Source organism: Cygnus atratus, chromosome 23, assembly GCF_013377495.2.
Source record: "Cygnus atratus isolate AKBS03 ecotype Queensland, Australia chromosome 23, CAtr_DNAZoo_HiC_assembly, whole genome shotgun sequence".
NCBI lineage: Eukaryota > Metazoa > Chordata > Aves > Anseriformes > Anatidae > Cygnus > Cygnus atratus.
The window spans coordinates 4,297,216-4,313,604 of NC_066384.1; the positions used below are offsets into that span (position 1 = coordinate 4,297,216).

A 16,389-nucleotide genomic window follows, 5' to 3' on the forward strand; every position below is an offset into this window, starting at 1 on the left:
GCGTGCTGCTGTGCAAGTGCGAGGCAGGGAGGGAGAGGAGGGATGCGGATGAAGGCTGGGGACGCACCGGCCCCACTCCTGGCACGGCGCAGCACACGGATGCTCCTGCCTGCTTCTCTCCCCGGACACGCGAGCAGGGAGCAAGCACCGCTGGATGGCAGGACCAGCTCCGGCGTGGCACGGCACCCACATGGGGACATCCCCTCCCGGCTAAAACCTCCAAAAACCAGGCTCCCCAAAGCTCTCCCCACGCTCAATCCCATAGCCGAGGCAGGATTAATAGCAAACAGGCGGCGGGGCTGGGCAGAGCTCCTTACCAGGCGGCACCCATCGGCCAGGGGGCTCCCGAGGGGCTCGGCGGGGTGCAGGTGGGGGGCGCAGGGGGCGAGGTGCCGGGGAGCACCCCCAGCCCTGCCGGCTGCGGCGCCGGCGTGGTGCATGGGGCTGGAAGCCCCCTCGGCCTCCCCGGCCCCGTTTCCTCTCCCCGCAGCCGGGCGTGTGCAGAGGAGCAGCGGCAGGGAAACGCCGGCGAGCGAAAAAGCTCCGGAAGGAAACGGAGAAAGCGAGAAGAAGCCGGCAGGTGGGGAGCAGGAGGGGCCGGGGCCGCCTCCACACCCGCCTCCGAACCCCGCCGTGCCGCCCGCACCCCGAGAGTCCCACTCGGGGAAACTGAGGCACGGAGCGGGCGCACCCCTCGCACCCCGCAGCCGGCGCTGAGCCCCCCCTCCCTCTCCGCCGCCCCGCGAGGGAAGCGCACCCCCCGCCGCGGCCGGGATGACACCAGCTCCCCGGCCTCCTCCCGCTCCACCCTGTTCCTGCAGGAACCCAGGAGCCCCGGTGCCGGGCCCGTGGCCAGCGCCGCTGCTCCCGCCCGCGCCTCCCTCCCCGCCTGCGCCCGGGCGCCCGGGGCCGGCCCCAGCCTCGTGCCCGCACCCAGCCCGCGCAGCGCCCGCGGCGTGTCAGGGCGACCTTGGCCTGGTGCCCTGGCTGGTTTCCCCTTCATTTGCCAGCGATGCCGACGGGCAAAGGTGGAGGGCGATGGATTTTTTTTTTTTTTTGGGGGGGGGGGGGGTCGTTGTTTTTTGTTTTTTGTTTTTTTTTTTCTTCCCCCATTGGGTTTTTCGCCGCGGGCGCTGTGGCGGTGCCGGGCCGCGGGCAGGGCGGCGGTGCCGGGCGCTCCGGGGGCGCTGGGTGGCCGCTTTCCTCCGCACACAGATGGCTGTTCCGACTCAGTCGAGCGCTTGACCTAAATCTCCTCCTGATCCACGGGAGCTGCAGTCCCTCGGCAGCACAGCTCAAGGCGAGGAAGAGGAGGAGGAGGAGGAGAAAGAAGAGGAGGAGGAGGAGGGAGGGAAGCCGGGGCCAGCTGCGGACCAGCGGCAGGGTCACGCCGCGGGGGCCCCCACCCCGGGGCTTGGCGGAGGTGGCCGGGGGGGGTGGAAATCTCCCACGCTTCGAGCCCCAGCGCCCTCTCCCCGTGCGCCTGCGCGCCCGGCCCAGGCCGGGGCCGGGGTAACCGCCCCGGCAGCCTCGACGCCCCGGCAGCCCACTTCCTCGGCGAGGGGCCTCGCGGAGGAAGCTCCAACGGCTCGAAAGTTTCGGCTGTGACTCAGCGGCTGGCTGGGGTGGCCGGGGCCCGGCCCCAAGCTCGTGGGGCCACGGGACCCCAGCGGTTTTGGGGGGACCGGGGGGTTTGGAGGGGGTGGGCGGGGGATTTTTGGGCTCCCCAGACGAGGGCTGTCTGCAGCGCGCCGCGCTCCACCCCCAGTGTCAGAGCAGCCCAAACCGGCTCCCAGCGACAGCAGAAAGCTTTTAAAATCCCCTACGCGCGGCATGACTCACTCCAAAGCCAGTGCCCAAAACAAGCTCCGACACGGAGAGGAATGGAGACGGCAGAGATGCTGGGGGCGGGCAGGAGGGGCTGGGGAGGGCCGGGGAGGGGGGAAAGGGGGAAGAGAGAGGGAGACAGAAGGAGGCAGAGAAAGAGAAGAGGCAGAAATAACAGCATCTGAAACTCTGCCTGCTGGAGGCTAATTGGTTCCGGCACAGCCTGGTTTGTTTGGCAATGTTTCCTCTAATCCTTCAGGCTCTGCGCTCCCAGCCCCAGAGACACTCGGGGACATCTCTCCGCCCGGCACCGACACCCGGCCAGCGCCTCTGCGCCACTCGGGCCCAACGCTGCCACCCCCCCGGGACCGGCACCGCCCGGCCTGGGGTCTCCCCGGTCCTCCCGTGCCGGCTGGCGAGCGGGGAGCACCCCAAGGTGGGGGCACCCGCGGCCCCCTTCGGCCGTGTTGGGCGCGAGGATGCTCGGAGGCGGGTGCAGGAGGCGGCCGGGGTGAGCGGGGCGGCGGAGGGAAGGGAAAGGAAGGGAAGGGAGAGGAAGGGAAGGGAAGGGAAGGGAAGGGAAGGAAAGGGGGGGCCCCACGGCCCAGCATGGCCGAGCCAGAGCACTCGCCAAGAGTCGGCAGCTTTGTTCCAGGTGCCGGCTCCCTTTTTTTCATTAGGCTAATGGGATGCGGATGCATTATTCCATTCCACATGCTGCTAATGAACCACTCAGGCCAGTGCATTTGCATTAATGTGCAAAGCACTGGAGGAGGGTGGAGTGGCTGCATCTGGCCAAGCCTGACCTTCCCGCGCCGCCCAGCCTCCCCGACGCACGGCCCCGGCAGCCCCCAAGTGCTGCCGCGCTCCTGCGGCTCCGCGCGGACCCTTGATCTCCCCGGGACGGCTCCGGCACACATTCCAGGACACATTAACCAACCTTGAGCCCCAGTGGCCCCAAGCACGCTGCTCTTGCAGCGAGGTGGCCGCCCGCTGGGCTCCATCACCCTTCCACGCACAAATCCTGGCCAGGTGCTGGTGCCCCGGGTGTTGGGGACAGTGGCATCCCTCCTGCACACCCTGACACTCCCCGGGACGTGACCACGTCCTGCAAGGAGACCGCTCGGAGGTGCCTCCCCTTTCCCAACCACGAGCCCCAGTCCCGTGTGTGTTTGTAGCAGGACCTCCCCAGGCTGCCCTCCTGCCTGGTGCTGTGCAAGGGGAGCAGGGGGCTGTGTCCCCCCCTCCCCGGACCCCCCCGGTGCTGGCACTCAGCGCCAGGCGCGGGCGTCATCGGAGCCCTTCGGTTGTTTGTTACAGCTCCCAACTGCCTCCGTCCCCGGAGAGGTTTTGAAGGCGAGTGACCCAAGAACTGGAATGCGCAAAGCCTCCAGCAAACAGAGCCAGCTGCCTGCGCCCGCGCAGGGGGGGCGGCAAGGGGAGAGCAGCCAGCCCCGCGGCACGGCACGGCATGGCACGGCACGGCGCTGCATGGCACGGCACAGCGTAGTAAAGCACGGTGCAGCACAGCACAGCACGGTGTGGCACGGCACAGTGAAGCACGGCACAGAATGGCACAGCACAGCACAGCAGGGCACGGCACGGCATGGTGCGGTATGGCACAGCACAGTGTGGCATGGCACGGCGCCGCATGGCACGACGTGGCACAGCATGGCACGGCACGGCACAGCACAACGTGGCACGGCACGGCACGGCACAGCCCCATGCACGCGGATGCATGGCCCCAGCCCGCTCTCCCGGGGTGGGCAGCTGCTTGACTGGAGTGAAACGGGGCTGGCACATTCCCAGCTCCACCAGCTCTTGCGAGAGGCCTCGCTCCGCCCCACAAAGCGCCCGAGCCCCCATCTCCCCCCTCCTGCCTCGCTCCCAGCCTGGTTTTTGGAGGCGTGCGGGCGTCCTGGCACGGTGACGTGTGCAGGGGAGCCATGTGGGGAGGCTGCGGGGCTCCCCACCCACCTGCGTCCTCGGGGGCCTGAAGGACCTCTAGGACAGGGGACAGCACGGTGGCAGTGCCAGGCGCCCTCCCAGGTGCCAGAAGGGTTCCCAGCCAGCGGGAGGGAGGATGAGGACGGCCCTGCTCGCCCTTAGGGGGCCAGCGGGGGCACGGTGGGGTCTCAGGCAGCTCCGTGCCCGGCAAGCATGCGAAGCCCCAGCGCCCGAGCGCGTGCACGCGGGTGTCTGGGTTTGTCACAGCCTGGTGAGCAAGTTAATCTCAGGCTCCCTGACACGTGGAATAAAATCGCGATCCCGTAATGGAATTCATTCGTCTTCCTGTCCAGGCGGAGAACAAGCCCCCCGCCACCCGATGGAGCCAGGGTGTGGGAGCCAGGGCCAGGCACCCACTGGGGGGACCCTGCCAGGACCCCACCGGGACCCCACTGAGAGCTTCTGCCTGGGGACGTACACAGGGCACCATGAAACACCCACTGCTGTGCCATGTCCCTTTCCCTGGGAACCTCGGCCACATCCACGGGGGGCAGTCGGGGTGGCCAATGTGGATCGAACCCCCTCGGGTGACCCGGGGTCCCTCCGGACTGGAGCCGGCGTGTGCGTGAGTGGGAAGGGAAACTGAGGCAGGCGGCGGTGCCGGGGTGAGGGCAATGCTGGTGGCAGGAAGAGGACACGGGACAACGTCCCTCTGCCTCTGCTCACCTGCGGTATTGGCAGCGCAGCCGGCCCCAGGGGGCTGCAGGGACGTGCTGTCCTGCGCCACCTGGGCCACGATGGCCCTGCACGGTCCCACAGGGACCAGCGTGACCCCGGGGACTGGGTCACCCAGCGCATTTCCCCTGCTGACGCCACGGTTGTAAGCGCTGGAAAAAAAAGCCCTTTGGGGACGCCGAGCGGGCCAGGAGGCTGCAGGACGGCCCGGCTGCCACGCTGCTCCGTGCCTCAGTTTCCCCCCAGCACCCAGGGTGCCCCCTGCCCCTGGGGGCGTCCCCCCACGCACCACGGCCAGCAGCAGGCAGCACGGGTACAGGGGCGGCTCTCGCCCCGGCCACACCGGTGTCTGCACCACCTTCGAAGTCCCCTCGGACCAGAGGGACGCCGCGGGTGCCCAGCTCAGCACCCCAACCAGCAGCACCGAGCCCCGATTACGCAGCGCCGAAGGTTCGCCCGCGCTCCTGCAACGTGGGGAGGAAGAGGAGGAGGAGGAAGAGGAGGAGGAGGAGGAGGAGGAGGAGGAGGAGGAGGAGGGCTGCTCCTTCCCGGGCACACAAAGCCCCTTTCATAGGGGCCGCCTTTGGGTTTCCTCCACCAGCCCAGCACCTCGCTGCCTCCTGCCCTGCCAGCGCGGCGAGGCGGGGAGGAACGCTGCGGGGGGAGCGGGGCCGGGTGCCCGGGGCCCATCCTGGCCCTCGGGGCAGCGCCGGGCACCGGGATTGTCCCTGCCGGTGGCCACGGGAACACCTCGGGATCCCGCACGCCCTGCGAGGAGGCAGCCCCCCAGGGCTCAGGCTGGGGGATTTGGGTGGCCCCTTCCCTCGGCTCGACCCTCCCTGTAATTTTCACCTCCCGTCAGCTTTTAATTACACCCCTAATAAAAGTGGCTTGCAGGAAAACGGCAGCTTTGTTGCTTGGGAGCTCATCTGCTCCCGCTGCTCCTTCCCCGCTTTAAACCCTAATCCTCAGCTGGGGACGCTGCAATTAGCCACCGCGGAGCCGGGCACCGTGTCAGGCAGGATTAGGGCTCCCTTCGGCAGGGGGGGGGGACGGACCTGACCCCAATGGGTTGATGGCCCCACAAGGGATGGGCTGAGCCCCCCCTCACCGCCCCCAAAATAGCAGCTGAGGCAGGGGGTGGGCGACCTGCGGCCCCGATAACGGCGCTGCAGGAAGAGCAGGTTTGGCAGGAGATTAGTCCGGTGGGGGGGGGGGGGAGAAGGAGGGGGACGAGATGCTCGTTTACAGCCTAAGGGCCCCCCCCCCCCAACAGCCACGCAGCCCCCCTGCCCGCCCTTCTGCGGCACCCACAGACCTGCCCCCATCGCTGCTCCAATGCCAGCGCCCGCGGGGTGGTTTTGGGGTGGGGGCGTTGGCATGGGAGTCACGGATCTTTGACCCCCCCAGGCAGATAGGCCCGTGGAGGGGGTGGGTGGCTTCGGATGATGGGACTAAAAATGGGGCTGGGGGGGGCCGACACGAGCCCCCTCCCCAAGCCACGTCCCCGTGCTCCCATCCAGCCCCAGCACCCACCCGCCCAGCGGGCACGGAGCAGCGCTGCCACACCTGGGGGGACAGTGACAGCCCTGTCCCTGGGCGGGAGGGTGGCACGGGGCAGGGACACGAAACCCCCCGGGGGGTAAAAGCCCTGCGGAGCCGTGCTCAGACCTGGCGGAGGGGCCAGATTTGGCACGGGGACAGGGACGGGGACACGGGGCCCTCGTGCATGGTGCAGCGGCCACATGCACGGCGCGGTGCAGAGGGAAGGCTCACCAGGTCGGGCTGTTCAGCCCCTTGCAGCCCCAAAAAAAGCTCCTGTGCACGGCTCCCCCGGTGCCTGCTCGCCAATCAGCCTCTTCCCAAGCAGGCGCTCGTTAGTGGCCGTTCATTAGGAGCCCTCTGGGAGGAGGAAGGTACCCGGGGCACCTGCACCTCTCTCTAATGAGCTGCAGCGCCAGCACCGCGCCCCCAGCTGCAGAGGGGACCTTCGGCACCGCGGGGCCCTGGCGTGGGGGCTGACCCCCACCCTGACCCCGGTGTAGGGTCCCCAGGCCAGGACAGCAGGGAGGGACGCGGGGACTTGAGTCACGGTGACAATTGCAGGCGGTGGCAGCGGCCGAGGGATGCCCCGAGCTCCCTGCCCTGCACCCATGGGTGCTGCGAGAGGGCTGCGAGCACAACGAAGGCGCCGATGGCTGGCGCGCTGCATCCCACCGGCACCCACGGCGATGCTCAGCCCCTGCACATCGCACTGGTGTCCTTGGGGCTCTCCCTTTCCCATGGAGGGTGGCCGCAAAAGAGGACAGGGCCCCCGGTGTCCCAGCCCTGGGGACATTTCCCCCGCCAGCCCCCAGCAGGGCGCAGCGGGGGGCGCAGCCCGGCGAGGGGTCCGGGGATGCTCTCGTTGCACCGGGCCCCCGCCACGGCTCCGAGGCCCCCCCCCCCCGGCTCCACGCAGCCCCCAGCCCTGACCCGTGCGGGGCTCTCCCTCGTTAGTTAATGTTTACTCGGCTTCGTTAGCGCCAGCACATTGCCATGGCAACCCTGCAAGCTGCGCGCCGCCATCGGCGCCGCCGCTGCCACGAGGCGCGGGGACGGCACGTGGGGTCGCCGCGGGCCCCCCGCCGCGGCCACCGCCCGTCCCCGGTATTTGGGGCTGGGGGGACAAAGAGGGGGGCGTGGGGACATGGGGGTTCGCCTCCTGCTTGCCGGGGTGGGGCGGTGGCCCGGTGTCACCCGGAGGGGGTGACAGCACCCTGCGCTCGCCCCCGTGCCAAGCCGCCTGGGCGCTGCATTATTTATAAAACAGGAGCAGAGGGCTGGGAGGCAGCTGCCACCCTGCGCAGCGTCACGGGGCCACCCAGTGCGGTGGCCTGGTGGCACTGCGGCCCTGCTGTCCGGGAGGGACAATGGGGACGCCGGTGCCTGCAGGGCTGGCAGAGCCACGGGGTGAGCAGATGCCACCCTGGGCTCTGCGGCACGTCGCTGTCGCAGCACGTGGGGACATCCAGCGCGTCCCCGTGTCCCCCACGCTGGTGCTGAACCCCATGCTGAGCCCGGTGGCTGCAGGAGCCCACTGCAAACAACTCGGTTTTGGGTGACACCGAGGTCCAGCCAAGACACCAGCCCCACGCCGAGCCCTGGCTGCACCCCAGCAGCCTCCAACAAGAGCAGGATGCGGCCCCGGCGCGCTCCCCTGCTGCCTGCCCGCGCCACCGGGCTCCGCTCGCTACGGCAAACAGGTTTTCCTTAAGCCTTGCACAATTCGCCCGCCTCCTCCCCCTGCCAGTCCCACCTCCGGGCCACAGGAAGGCTGAGTTGGGGCTTTAATTTTTCATTATTAATTTCCCATCAACGCCGAGAGGCGCCGGTGCTCGCCCAGCTGCCCCCAGCATCGCCCCCCGCGCTCCCTCGCGCTCTCCTGGAGATCTGCACCGGCTGAAGGCGAGCCAGGCTGCCGATAGGATTAATTCTGCATGACTGCCCATCTCCACAGGGGTATCTAAGACCCTCAGGCCTGCAGCAATCTTTAAAATTCCTCCAGCCCAACTTAATTCCCTCTTCCTGCAGAGCTGGCGCATCTGCTGCAGTCAGGCACGGAGAGAGAGAGACGGAGGGAGAGGGGAGACGGCACCCAGGACGCGGCGGCGTGGGGAGAGGGGTGGGGAGGGGCTGGGGGAAACTGAGTCACGCTGGGGACAGCCCCGGGGATGGGGTTTTTGAACGGGTTCAGCCCTCGGCCCCATGGTCCCGGTGCGCTGTCACCCCCAGCACGCTGCCAGCCCCCAGAAGCAGGAGGCTGACTTGAAAATGTCATTTTTTTCAACTACCCGCGGGCTCTGCCTCGTTGGAGGGCTTCTTCCCTGCCCCCCTGCACTCCTCCTCTGCTTCCCTGCAGCCCCCGGGGACAAAACACCAGGACCGAGCATCTCCCCCAGGCACTCCGGGGCCTGGGATTTGGGGACAGCTCCTGGAAATGCAGCTGTGGCTGGGGAAAGGCACCCCCCAGCATGGCCTGCGGGTGCTGAGCCCTCCCCATCTGCCCCTGCCGCATCCCTGGAGCTCCCCAACATCCCCCCGAGATCCTGGGGGGCTGCGAGGATGAGCCCCCCAGCACCAACCCGACAGCCGTGGGGCACGGAGCGGGGCCCCAGCCCCGCTGTTACCCCGCTGCTATCCCACTGTCACCCCCACGTCCCCAGGTGAGGCTCCCGCGGGACGAGGACCCCAGCGTCACCCATGGGGGCCACGCACGGGAGCTGCAGGACCTCACCGAGACACCACCGACCGCGGCCGGGCTGGGGACCCCCCCAAACACCCCGTGTCCCCCTGCGTTTCCACGGCTCAGCCTCCAGCACAACCTCCGGGGGGGCTGCAGGGAGACCGGGGGGGCACTGCCAAACTCCTGCCTCTGCCAGCACCGGGGCTGGCCGCCATCCTCCTCCTCCTCCTCTTCCTCCTCCTCGCCGGCAGCCGCCACCAAAGGCAGGAGCCCCGTCCCTCTGCCTCCTTCCCCGCACCTTGCCCCGCTCGCCTGGCAGGCAGGAGGAAGGAGGGGAGCGCAGCCCACCCCAGCTGCTGGCGGAGCTGGGGCTACGCGCATTTAAATCACTTATATCTTTACTTTCTCCTGCGCTGGCTGTGAGATGGGCTTTTTTTGCATGCGTAATTAGGGGGTGGAACAGATGGCGGAGGGTTCGTTTAAAGTAATGCATCCATTAAAATAACCTTCGCTGTCGGGGACTGCGCTCCGACAGGGGCCTGCTTCACCGGGGGCGGCGGGGAGGGGGGGGGCGGCTTTGTTCTGCGGGAAGGGGTCGGACTTTGGGAAGGTGGCTGCGGGATGCATCGCCCCGCTTACGGGGGCGAAGCCGGTCCGGGTGCGCCGTCCCATGTTACCATCACGCGCAAGACTGGGAGCCTGGACCAAACTGGGGCTGAACTGGGGCTCAGTTGGTCCTCTCCAGGGCTAACCCAGTCCTTCCCAGGGCTAACCTGGTCCTCTCCCAGGCTAACCGGGTCCTTTCCAGGGCTAACCCGGTTCTCTCCGGGGCTCAGTTTCCATAGCAATACCATGGGCATCTCGCAGCGAGATGGCGGGGATGGGAAGTCCTTTGGCCAGCCCTTTGGGCCAGCCCTCCAAGCATCGCCCACGGTGGTGGGTTTCGGAGGAGCTTTCCCGTAACTGGGGGGGATTTGCTGCTTGGTGGGGCACCGGGGTGAGGCTGAGGGTGGGCACGGTCCCTGTGGTCCCCACGCGGGGCAGCTCCGGCCGTGCACGTTGGTGCACGGGGACCGCGGGGACCCTGCCCACCGCCACCCACCCCTGTCCCACCGCCTGGCTCCTGGCATGGGACAGAAGGGAACAGCTCGCCTTTCCCATCCGCCAGCAGCCGCCTCTCCTGTTTCAGGCTCCCGGGAGAGGCAGGAGGCTTTGTTCAGGAATCGGAGGAGCGGAGGCCAGAGAAAGCGCGAGTGCCCTGCCAGCTCTTGTGTTTCACTCCCGAGGAATGCCGGGGAGGGGAGGGGAGCGCGGCTCCCCCCTCCCCGACACGGGCTCCAGGCCCGGCTGCAGGGTGCTTTGCTGCTGCAGGGAGGAAGAGGAGGGCGTGGGGATGAAGGACAGAGGTCCTACTGCTATTTCGGGGAGGTGGGCGGCATCAGCACGGCTCGCGGTGGATGCGGTGGCATCCGCGCCAGGTGCCCGTGGCGGCACGGCAGTGCCACGCTGGTCCCGTTGGGGCAGCCGCAAGAATTCCGAGCAAGAGCCGCCGAGCAAACCTTACACCCTGTCTTGGATGAGACGAGAAGCACCCATGGGTGCCCCCAATCTGGGGGCTCCCGAGAAGCGCACGCCACCAGCAGCAGCAGCGTCAGGGCCGCGGAAGGGCGAGAGCCACAGCAAACCCAAAGCCACCCATGCGTGCTCAAATATTTCGTGTGCACTTGCTGAGGTGCCTCTGCTGCCTTCGGGGCATCTCCGCGTTTGAAGCAGCAGAGGGGAGCCAACCTGGGAACAGGGGGGGATGGGGAGCAAACGCCAGCCCCGGGGGATAAGGGGGGGGTCTCTCCTTCCCAGCTTGGCTGGGGGTGGGCACGGCAGGCCCTGGGCTGCCCCCGGCCCCAGGGATCCCAAGGAGGGCTGGGATAAGCTGAACCCAGCTGTGCAGAGCTGCCCAGCCCTCACCTCCCCCAGCCTGGCCACGGCCCCCCAGCCACACGCCTCCTCCTCCTCCTCCTCCTCCTCTCGCCAATCCCCTGTGCTCACTCACTCGCAGCACCCTGGGGAGTCCCCGAGCACCCGCGTGGCCCAGGGCAGAGCCCGTGGTTGCAGCAACGCGGCAGCCGATGCCAGCACCCCACAGCTCCGTGCGAGCAGCGAGACGCCGACGGCAGCCCCGGCGCATGGCGAGGGCCAGGGGGCCACGCAGCACGGCACCGCACCGGAGAAAGCGACAGCACCAGGGCTGGGGGCTCCCCGCAGGGCTGAAGCGCCCCATTTCGCCCCGCTCCCATCCCCGTGGCTCACCCCTTTCCCTGCTCACCTGCGGTTCTTCCCCTCCTGCTTTCCCCGCCAAGCCCCTGCGCCTCCATCCCACCGGCACCCCCTGGCACCCCACGTCCCGCCGGCACCCACCGGTCCCGGCCAGGCCACGAAGCTACCGGGAAAACCTCTCCCTGCGACCTTCCAGCCTCCCCGCATCCGCGCCGGCTCCTCCAGCTGCGTGGCGAAGGCGGCGGGTCTGGGGGGGCCGCGGGTGGCCCCCCGCTCGCCGAGAACAATAGCGCCTTGTTGCAGCCCGGCTCCGGCCTCTCCTGGCCGCCGGGCTGCCAGCACCTCCCTGGGCACGCCGCTGGCCGCGCTCACCTCTACGTCTCGCTCGCTGTTTCCCAGCTCCCTCCTGACAAATCCCCGTTCCCGAGCGCTTCTCCTCCCCGCGGGTCCATATTAAGCTACATTCTCCTTTCAGCTGGGTGGAAAACAGCAGTAATAACCATGTGGAGAGAGCCGTGCCCCCCACCTCCACTTCCCTCCCACTTTGGGGTTCAAATTTCATTTCAGCAAAAAAGCTTCCCCCGCCTCCAATTTCTTCCCCCAAACCGAGTCGCTGTCGTCTCGTCTGATCTCGGCAGGGGCCGTATGGATGCTCAGCTCCTCCTGGTTCAGGATCTGCTGCCAATCTGGACCTCGCAAACTGGTTCTCACACAGCTCCCGCCTAGCGCCTCCCTCTCAGCATTTATTGTCCCTCCTCAGCCACCGAGCCCCAGCCCGCTCCTGTGCCACCGCCCCGGGTGCCCCTCGCTCCTCGGGCGCTTCTGTCCCGAGCCGAGCCACCAAGTTTGCCGGGGCGAGATTTATTCCTGGCGAATTCCCCGGGGGCCGGCAGCTGGAGGAGCCCGGCGCGGCCCCGCCGCCTGCAGCGGAGCAGCCTCCCTCTCTCCCGCAGCTGAAGATCTCATCTCCCTCGCCCAAGGCGCTCCTCCGTCCTCCTCCAGATATTTTAGGCCCAGGTTTTGCGAGGAATTTACAGGCGCCGAGCCCAAGCCGATGCGCTGAAGTCAGCAGGAGGCGAGGAGCGTGCGCAGGGCTCGGGGCCCCGGGGGCGGCGGCGCGGGGAAGGGATGCTGCTCCCGCCGCCTGGAGCTCGTTTCGCCGCGGGAAGGGCAGAGGTTGGGGCTGGCGGGTGCCAGAACCGCTCTGCTCTCCCTCTGCCAGGACCGACACCACGTTTCGCCTCTCCCTCATCTCCCCCGCGTCGCGCCAGGCGAGGCCGTGCCGGCCCTCACGCCTGCGCCGGGTTGGTTTTTGGCCGGGGAAGGGGGTCCCCACGCCCGGGTGCCCCCATGGCACCGCGTCCCCTGCCAGCACCCATCTGGCGCCCACCTTCGCCGCCGCCATCCGCGCGCCAGCCCCATCGCCGCACGCTGCCCGCACATGTGCCGACCCCTCCCGCTCACGCCTGCTGCCCCCCCCTTTCCCTGCATCGCCCGAGCCCCCCGCCAGCCCCCCGAATCCCCACTGCCTCGGCGTCCCCGGGGGCTTTGCCCCGGCACGGAGGGAGTCCCCGGCGCTGCGCCTGCCTTTGTCACGGCCCCGCTGGCACGCACCCGTCCTACGTGCTCCGACAGGTGAGCCCCCGGGGCAGCGTTCCTGCCTGGGCCAGTAACTGTCCCCACCGGGCAGCCGGTTCCACCCGGCACGTCCCTCCCTCCTTCCCTGCCGCATCCCGGCCGGCGAGGCGCACGGGGAAAAAGGGGGGGCCGGCGGATTTAATGAGCTCCCCGGAGGCATCGCCGCGCGCCCCCCTCCCGCGCCCGGGAAGCGTCGCTCTGAAACACAACCCTCGGTGGCAGGGCTGGAAATAAAAAAAATAAAAAAATAAATAAAAAAAAAACCACAGGGCACATCGCTCTTCCCCCCCCCCCCGCCCTTCTCTTCCCCGCCTCCCCCAGCTTTTTTTTGCTCTCCTGCCGATGCCAAAGACCCAGCCGGGCTCTTGTGCTTTCACTCGCAGCTGCAGCTGCCGATTTTCGCTGTAAGCCCTTGTGCCTAGAAGGCCCAGAGCGAGGGATTCTGGGACGCGCTGATTGAAGACAGCACCAGCGCGGAGACCATTGCTCAGACTTTCCCTGTCTGTCGCCCCAACGCTCAACCCACAGAGAGGGAAATAAAAAAAAAAAAAAAAAAAAAAAAGAAGAAAAGAGGAAAAAAAAAAAAAAAAAGAAAAGGCAGAGAGCAAAACGGACTCGCGCTCGCCCCTTCCCACCCACGCGGCGCTGCGTGCTTCGCTGCGCCGGCACCGCGCGGGCGCGCGCCAGCCCTCGCCCGGGTCACCCAGCCCACGGGGACGGACCCCGAAACCGGGCGGTGGAACTGGGTGAAACTGGGTGAAACTGGGCTGCGTGGCACCCAACCACCCCCGGAGCGCGTCAGGCCCCTTGCAGCGCGGAGCTCGCCGTGCACCGCGGTACGAACTCACAGTGGGCACCTCAGAGGCGCCCTGTTTGTGTCTCTGCTACGGTGTTTTGGAAGGAAAATAATAACAGCGCGGCTTTCGAGCTACCTTTTGCAGCACGAGGGAACGCCGGCACACATGGCCAGGCAGCGTGCACCCGGTGCGACGCACCACATGGCCGGATCCTCGCGCAATGCCCCGGGATGAGAGCGGCGGGAGCAAAGCCCTGCACGTGGGGGAGCCCCGCACGTACCGCGGCGCCCCACGCCGTGCTGGGACCATTGGGGTGCTCCCAGAGCTGGGCAAACATCCTGGGCAAATGTCCCCAGGTCCCTTCTGCACGCAAAGGCCACCCACCGAGGGAGGGGGTCCCCAGCAGAGGGGTGCAACGGCCACCGAACGCTCACGCCCCCAGACCCCCGCACGGGACCAGGACATCGCTCGGCGCATCGCCCCGCTAACCCCGGAGCAGCAGGACCAACGCCAGCCTCGACGGACAAGCAGTGGGGAGCAGAGGGACACAGAGCACGCCGCGACCCCGCGATTTAAGCCGGGGCTGCATCTCACCCCTCCCGAGACGGAGCCCGCAGAACCACCCCGTCCATTTGGGGGGGCTTTGCAGAGCATCCCCCAGAGAACCGAGCCCAACCCAGCACCGACACCCCCGAGGACCGCGAGCGGGCTGACCGGCGCATCCCAACCCCGAAATTCGCCGCGCTGGGGAGGGGACGGGGGGGGTCTCAGCGCAAGCCGGTGGCCACCCCGCATCCGGGCGGCCCCACCACAGCCCAGCATCAGGCAGCCGGCCCCGCGGGGGGGGCCCCGCTCTGTCGCCAAGTGACCCCCCCCCGGCCCCGTCCCTCCTGCTCCCCCCAAAACGCTCCCGTCGCGAGCCCGGAAGTAGGAAACAGCCCTCCCCAGCGCTGCCCTGTTTACCAAGAGCTGGTTCCAAGCACTCGGGAGAATAGCAGGAGCATTTCAAGGCCCTGTTTCCACTCGGCTGACACACACTATTTATAGAAGCCCACAATTCTCCCAGAGCTTTCCTCGGGATCTCAGCAGAAATAGCCTGCCCCGGGTCTCTGCTGCCTCCTCTAAGGAGGCCAGGGCAGCGCCGGGCCCCCCCCGGGCTCCCTATAACCTTCCACGGGCTTCCATCGCTTCTCCCCCGCCGGCCGCCCGTTCCCCGCGCGTCCTTGGCTCCCCCGGCCCCGCCGCGGTGCCAGCCCCTCGCCTCTCCCCCCCGGCCGCCTCCGGCTCCTCCCGGCCCGGTGCCGGCATGCACGCGGCGGTTTCGGTGGCGGAGGGAAGGAGCCGGGCTCCGGTTCGGTACGGGGAGCTGGTGGTGGTGGTGGTGGTGGTGGTGGTGGTGCTGGGGGGCAAATTGTGGGGCTGGGGGGGACGCGAGAGCGGCCGGGCGAAAGCCACCTCCTCGCGCCTAACTGCATTGGAGCGCGGCGGAGCCACGGGGGACTCGCACCAGGGATGGAGTTGGCCTATTCAGGTTACAGAGACATGGCAGAGCGGAATTTGGCGCCGCGCCATCCCTTCTCCAGCCCCCCCCCCACCCCCCCGCTCAGCCCCCCCTTCCCTCCCTCCCTCCTTCCTCCCCTCCCCACCACCAGCACCACCAGCACCACCACCACCCTCCTCTGCAAATTCCTGAGACCAGCAGGAGAGCCAGTGTAAGGGGACACCTGGGGGGGGGGGGGGTGGTGGTTTGGAAAGCCTTGGGGGCCGCGGGGCCCCCGCTTCGGCCGCGTGCCCCCCAAAAAGCCCCCCGCTCGGGTTCCCGGCTGCAAAGCGTCGGGCAGGATGCGTGCCCGCGCCCTCGGGGCTCGCTTCTGCTCTCTGTCACGCCAGGATAAATCTGGAGTGACTCCCCGGCGCGCCGGGGGCTCGCAGCAGCACACAATGAGCTCAGACCGCGGCTTTTGGTCGCTGCTCTCGCAGCAGCCGGCCAAGTGGCTTCGTGCACAAGGCCACCTGGTCGCGGCCGGGGCCAGTTCCTCCCACGGCAAGTAAACAAGCGGGGACCCGGCCGCCTCCACCTGCCCCCAGGCCTCCCTCCCCGGGGCTTTTCGAGGCCGCCGTTGGCGTGACCCCCGCGGGGTGGCCGCAGCTCCCCCCCGGGGTCCCCGCGGTCCCCGGTGCCGTGCGCGTGCCAAAGAAGCGGGGGGCTCGGAAACAGGCTGCCGGGGGGGGGGGGTGTGGGGGGGTGCGTGGAAGGATCCGATGGCCAACCACGTTTTGGGGTGGCGGGGGGGGGGGGGGGACGGCAGCAGAAGCCACAGGCACCCGCCGAGCCCTGCGCAAGGGGAAGGCGCCGCGGAGAGCACGAGTTGGGGCCAGCGCCCCCTCCCCGGTGCCCCCCGCCGCCGGCTCCCCGCGCACCCGGCCGGGCTGCGGGGGGGGTCAGGCTCTGCCCTGGGGGTCAGGGGGTTGGTTGTGGGGGGGGGGGGGGGGGGGGGAGAGCTCCTCACGCCCCCCAGGGCTGCGAGGATAACCCCAAATTTTGTTGACATGTTCCGTTCCGCCTTCTAGCGGACGGAGCCGGCTCTGACAGCTGTCACTCAGCGCTCGCAGCCCGGGGGGAGCCGGGGGGGGGGGCCGGCCGGGGGAGGCGGCTGAACTCGTGCAAATGGGGCACGGCGGGGGATTTTTTTGGGGGGGGGGGGGGGGGGAGGAGGGGGCGATCGCCAGGATGCCCCCCTCGTCTCCCCCCTCTCCCCTCGCCCCCCTCTCCCCTCCCCAAGTGCCATTAAACTCCTGCAATTTGGCACCAACTCGCCGCGCAACTTCGGCGGAGGGGACAGCGGGGGACACACACACACGGGGGGGGGGGGGGCGCGCCTCCCTCCCCCTCCACCCTCTCTACCAACAAGCTGGGTGCCCCCAACGACACCCCCTTTCCCTCTC

At 68.6% G+C, this 16,389-nt stretch overlaps 1 protein-coding gene across 1 annotated transcript in view; it reads right to left on the reverse strand.

Moving 5' to 3' along the window:
- AHDC1 (AT-hook DNA binding motif containing 1) overlaps positions 1-16,389 on the reverse strand; it is a 48,770-nt gene that overhangs the window by 32,220 nt on the left and 161 nt on the right. The gene's annotated exons all lie outside the window — the stretch shown is intronic.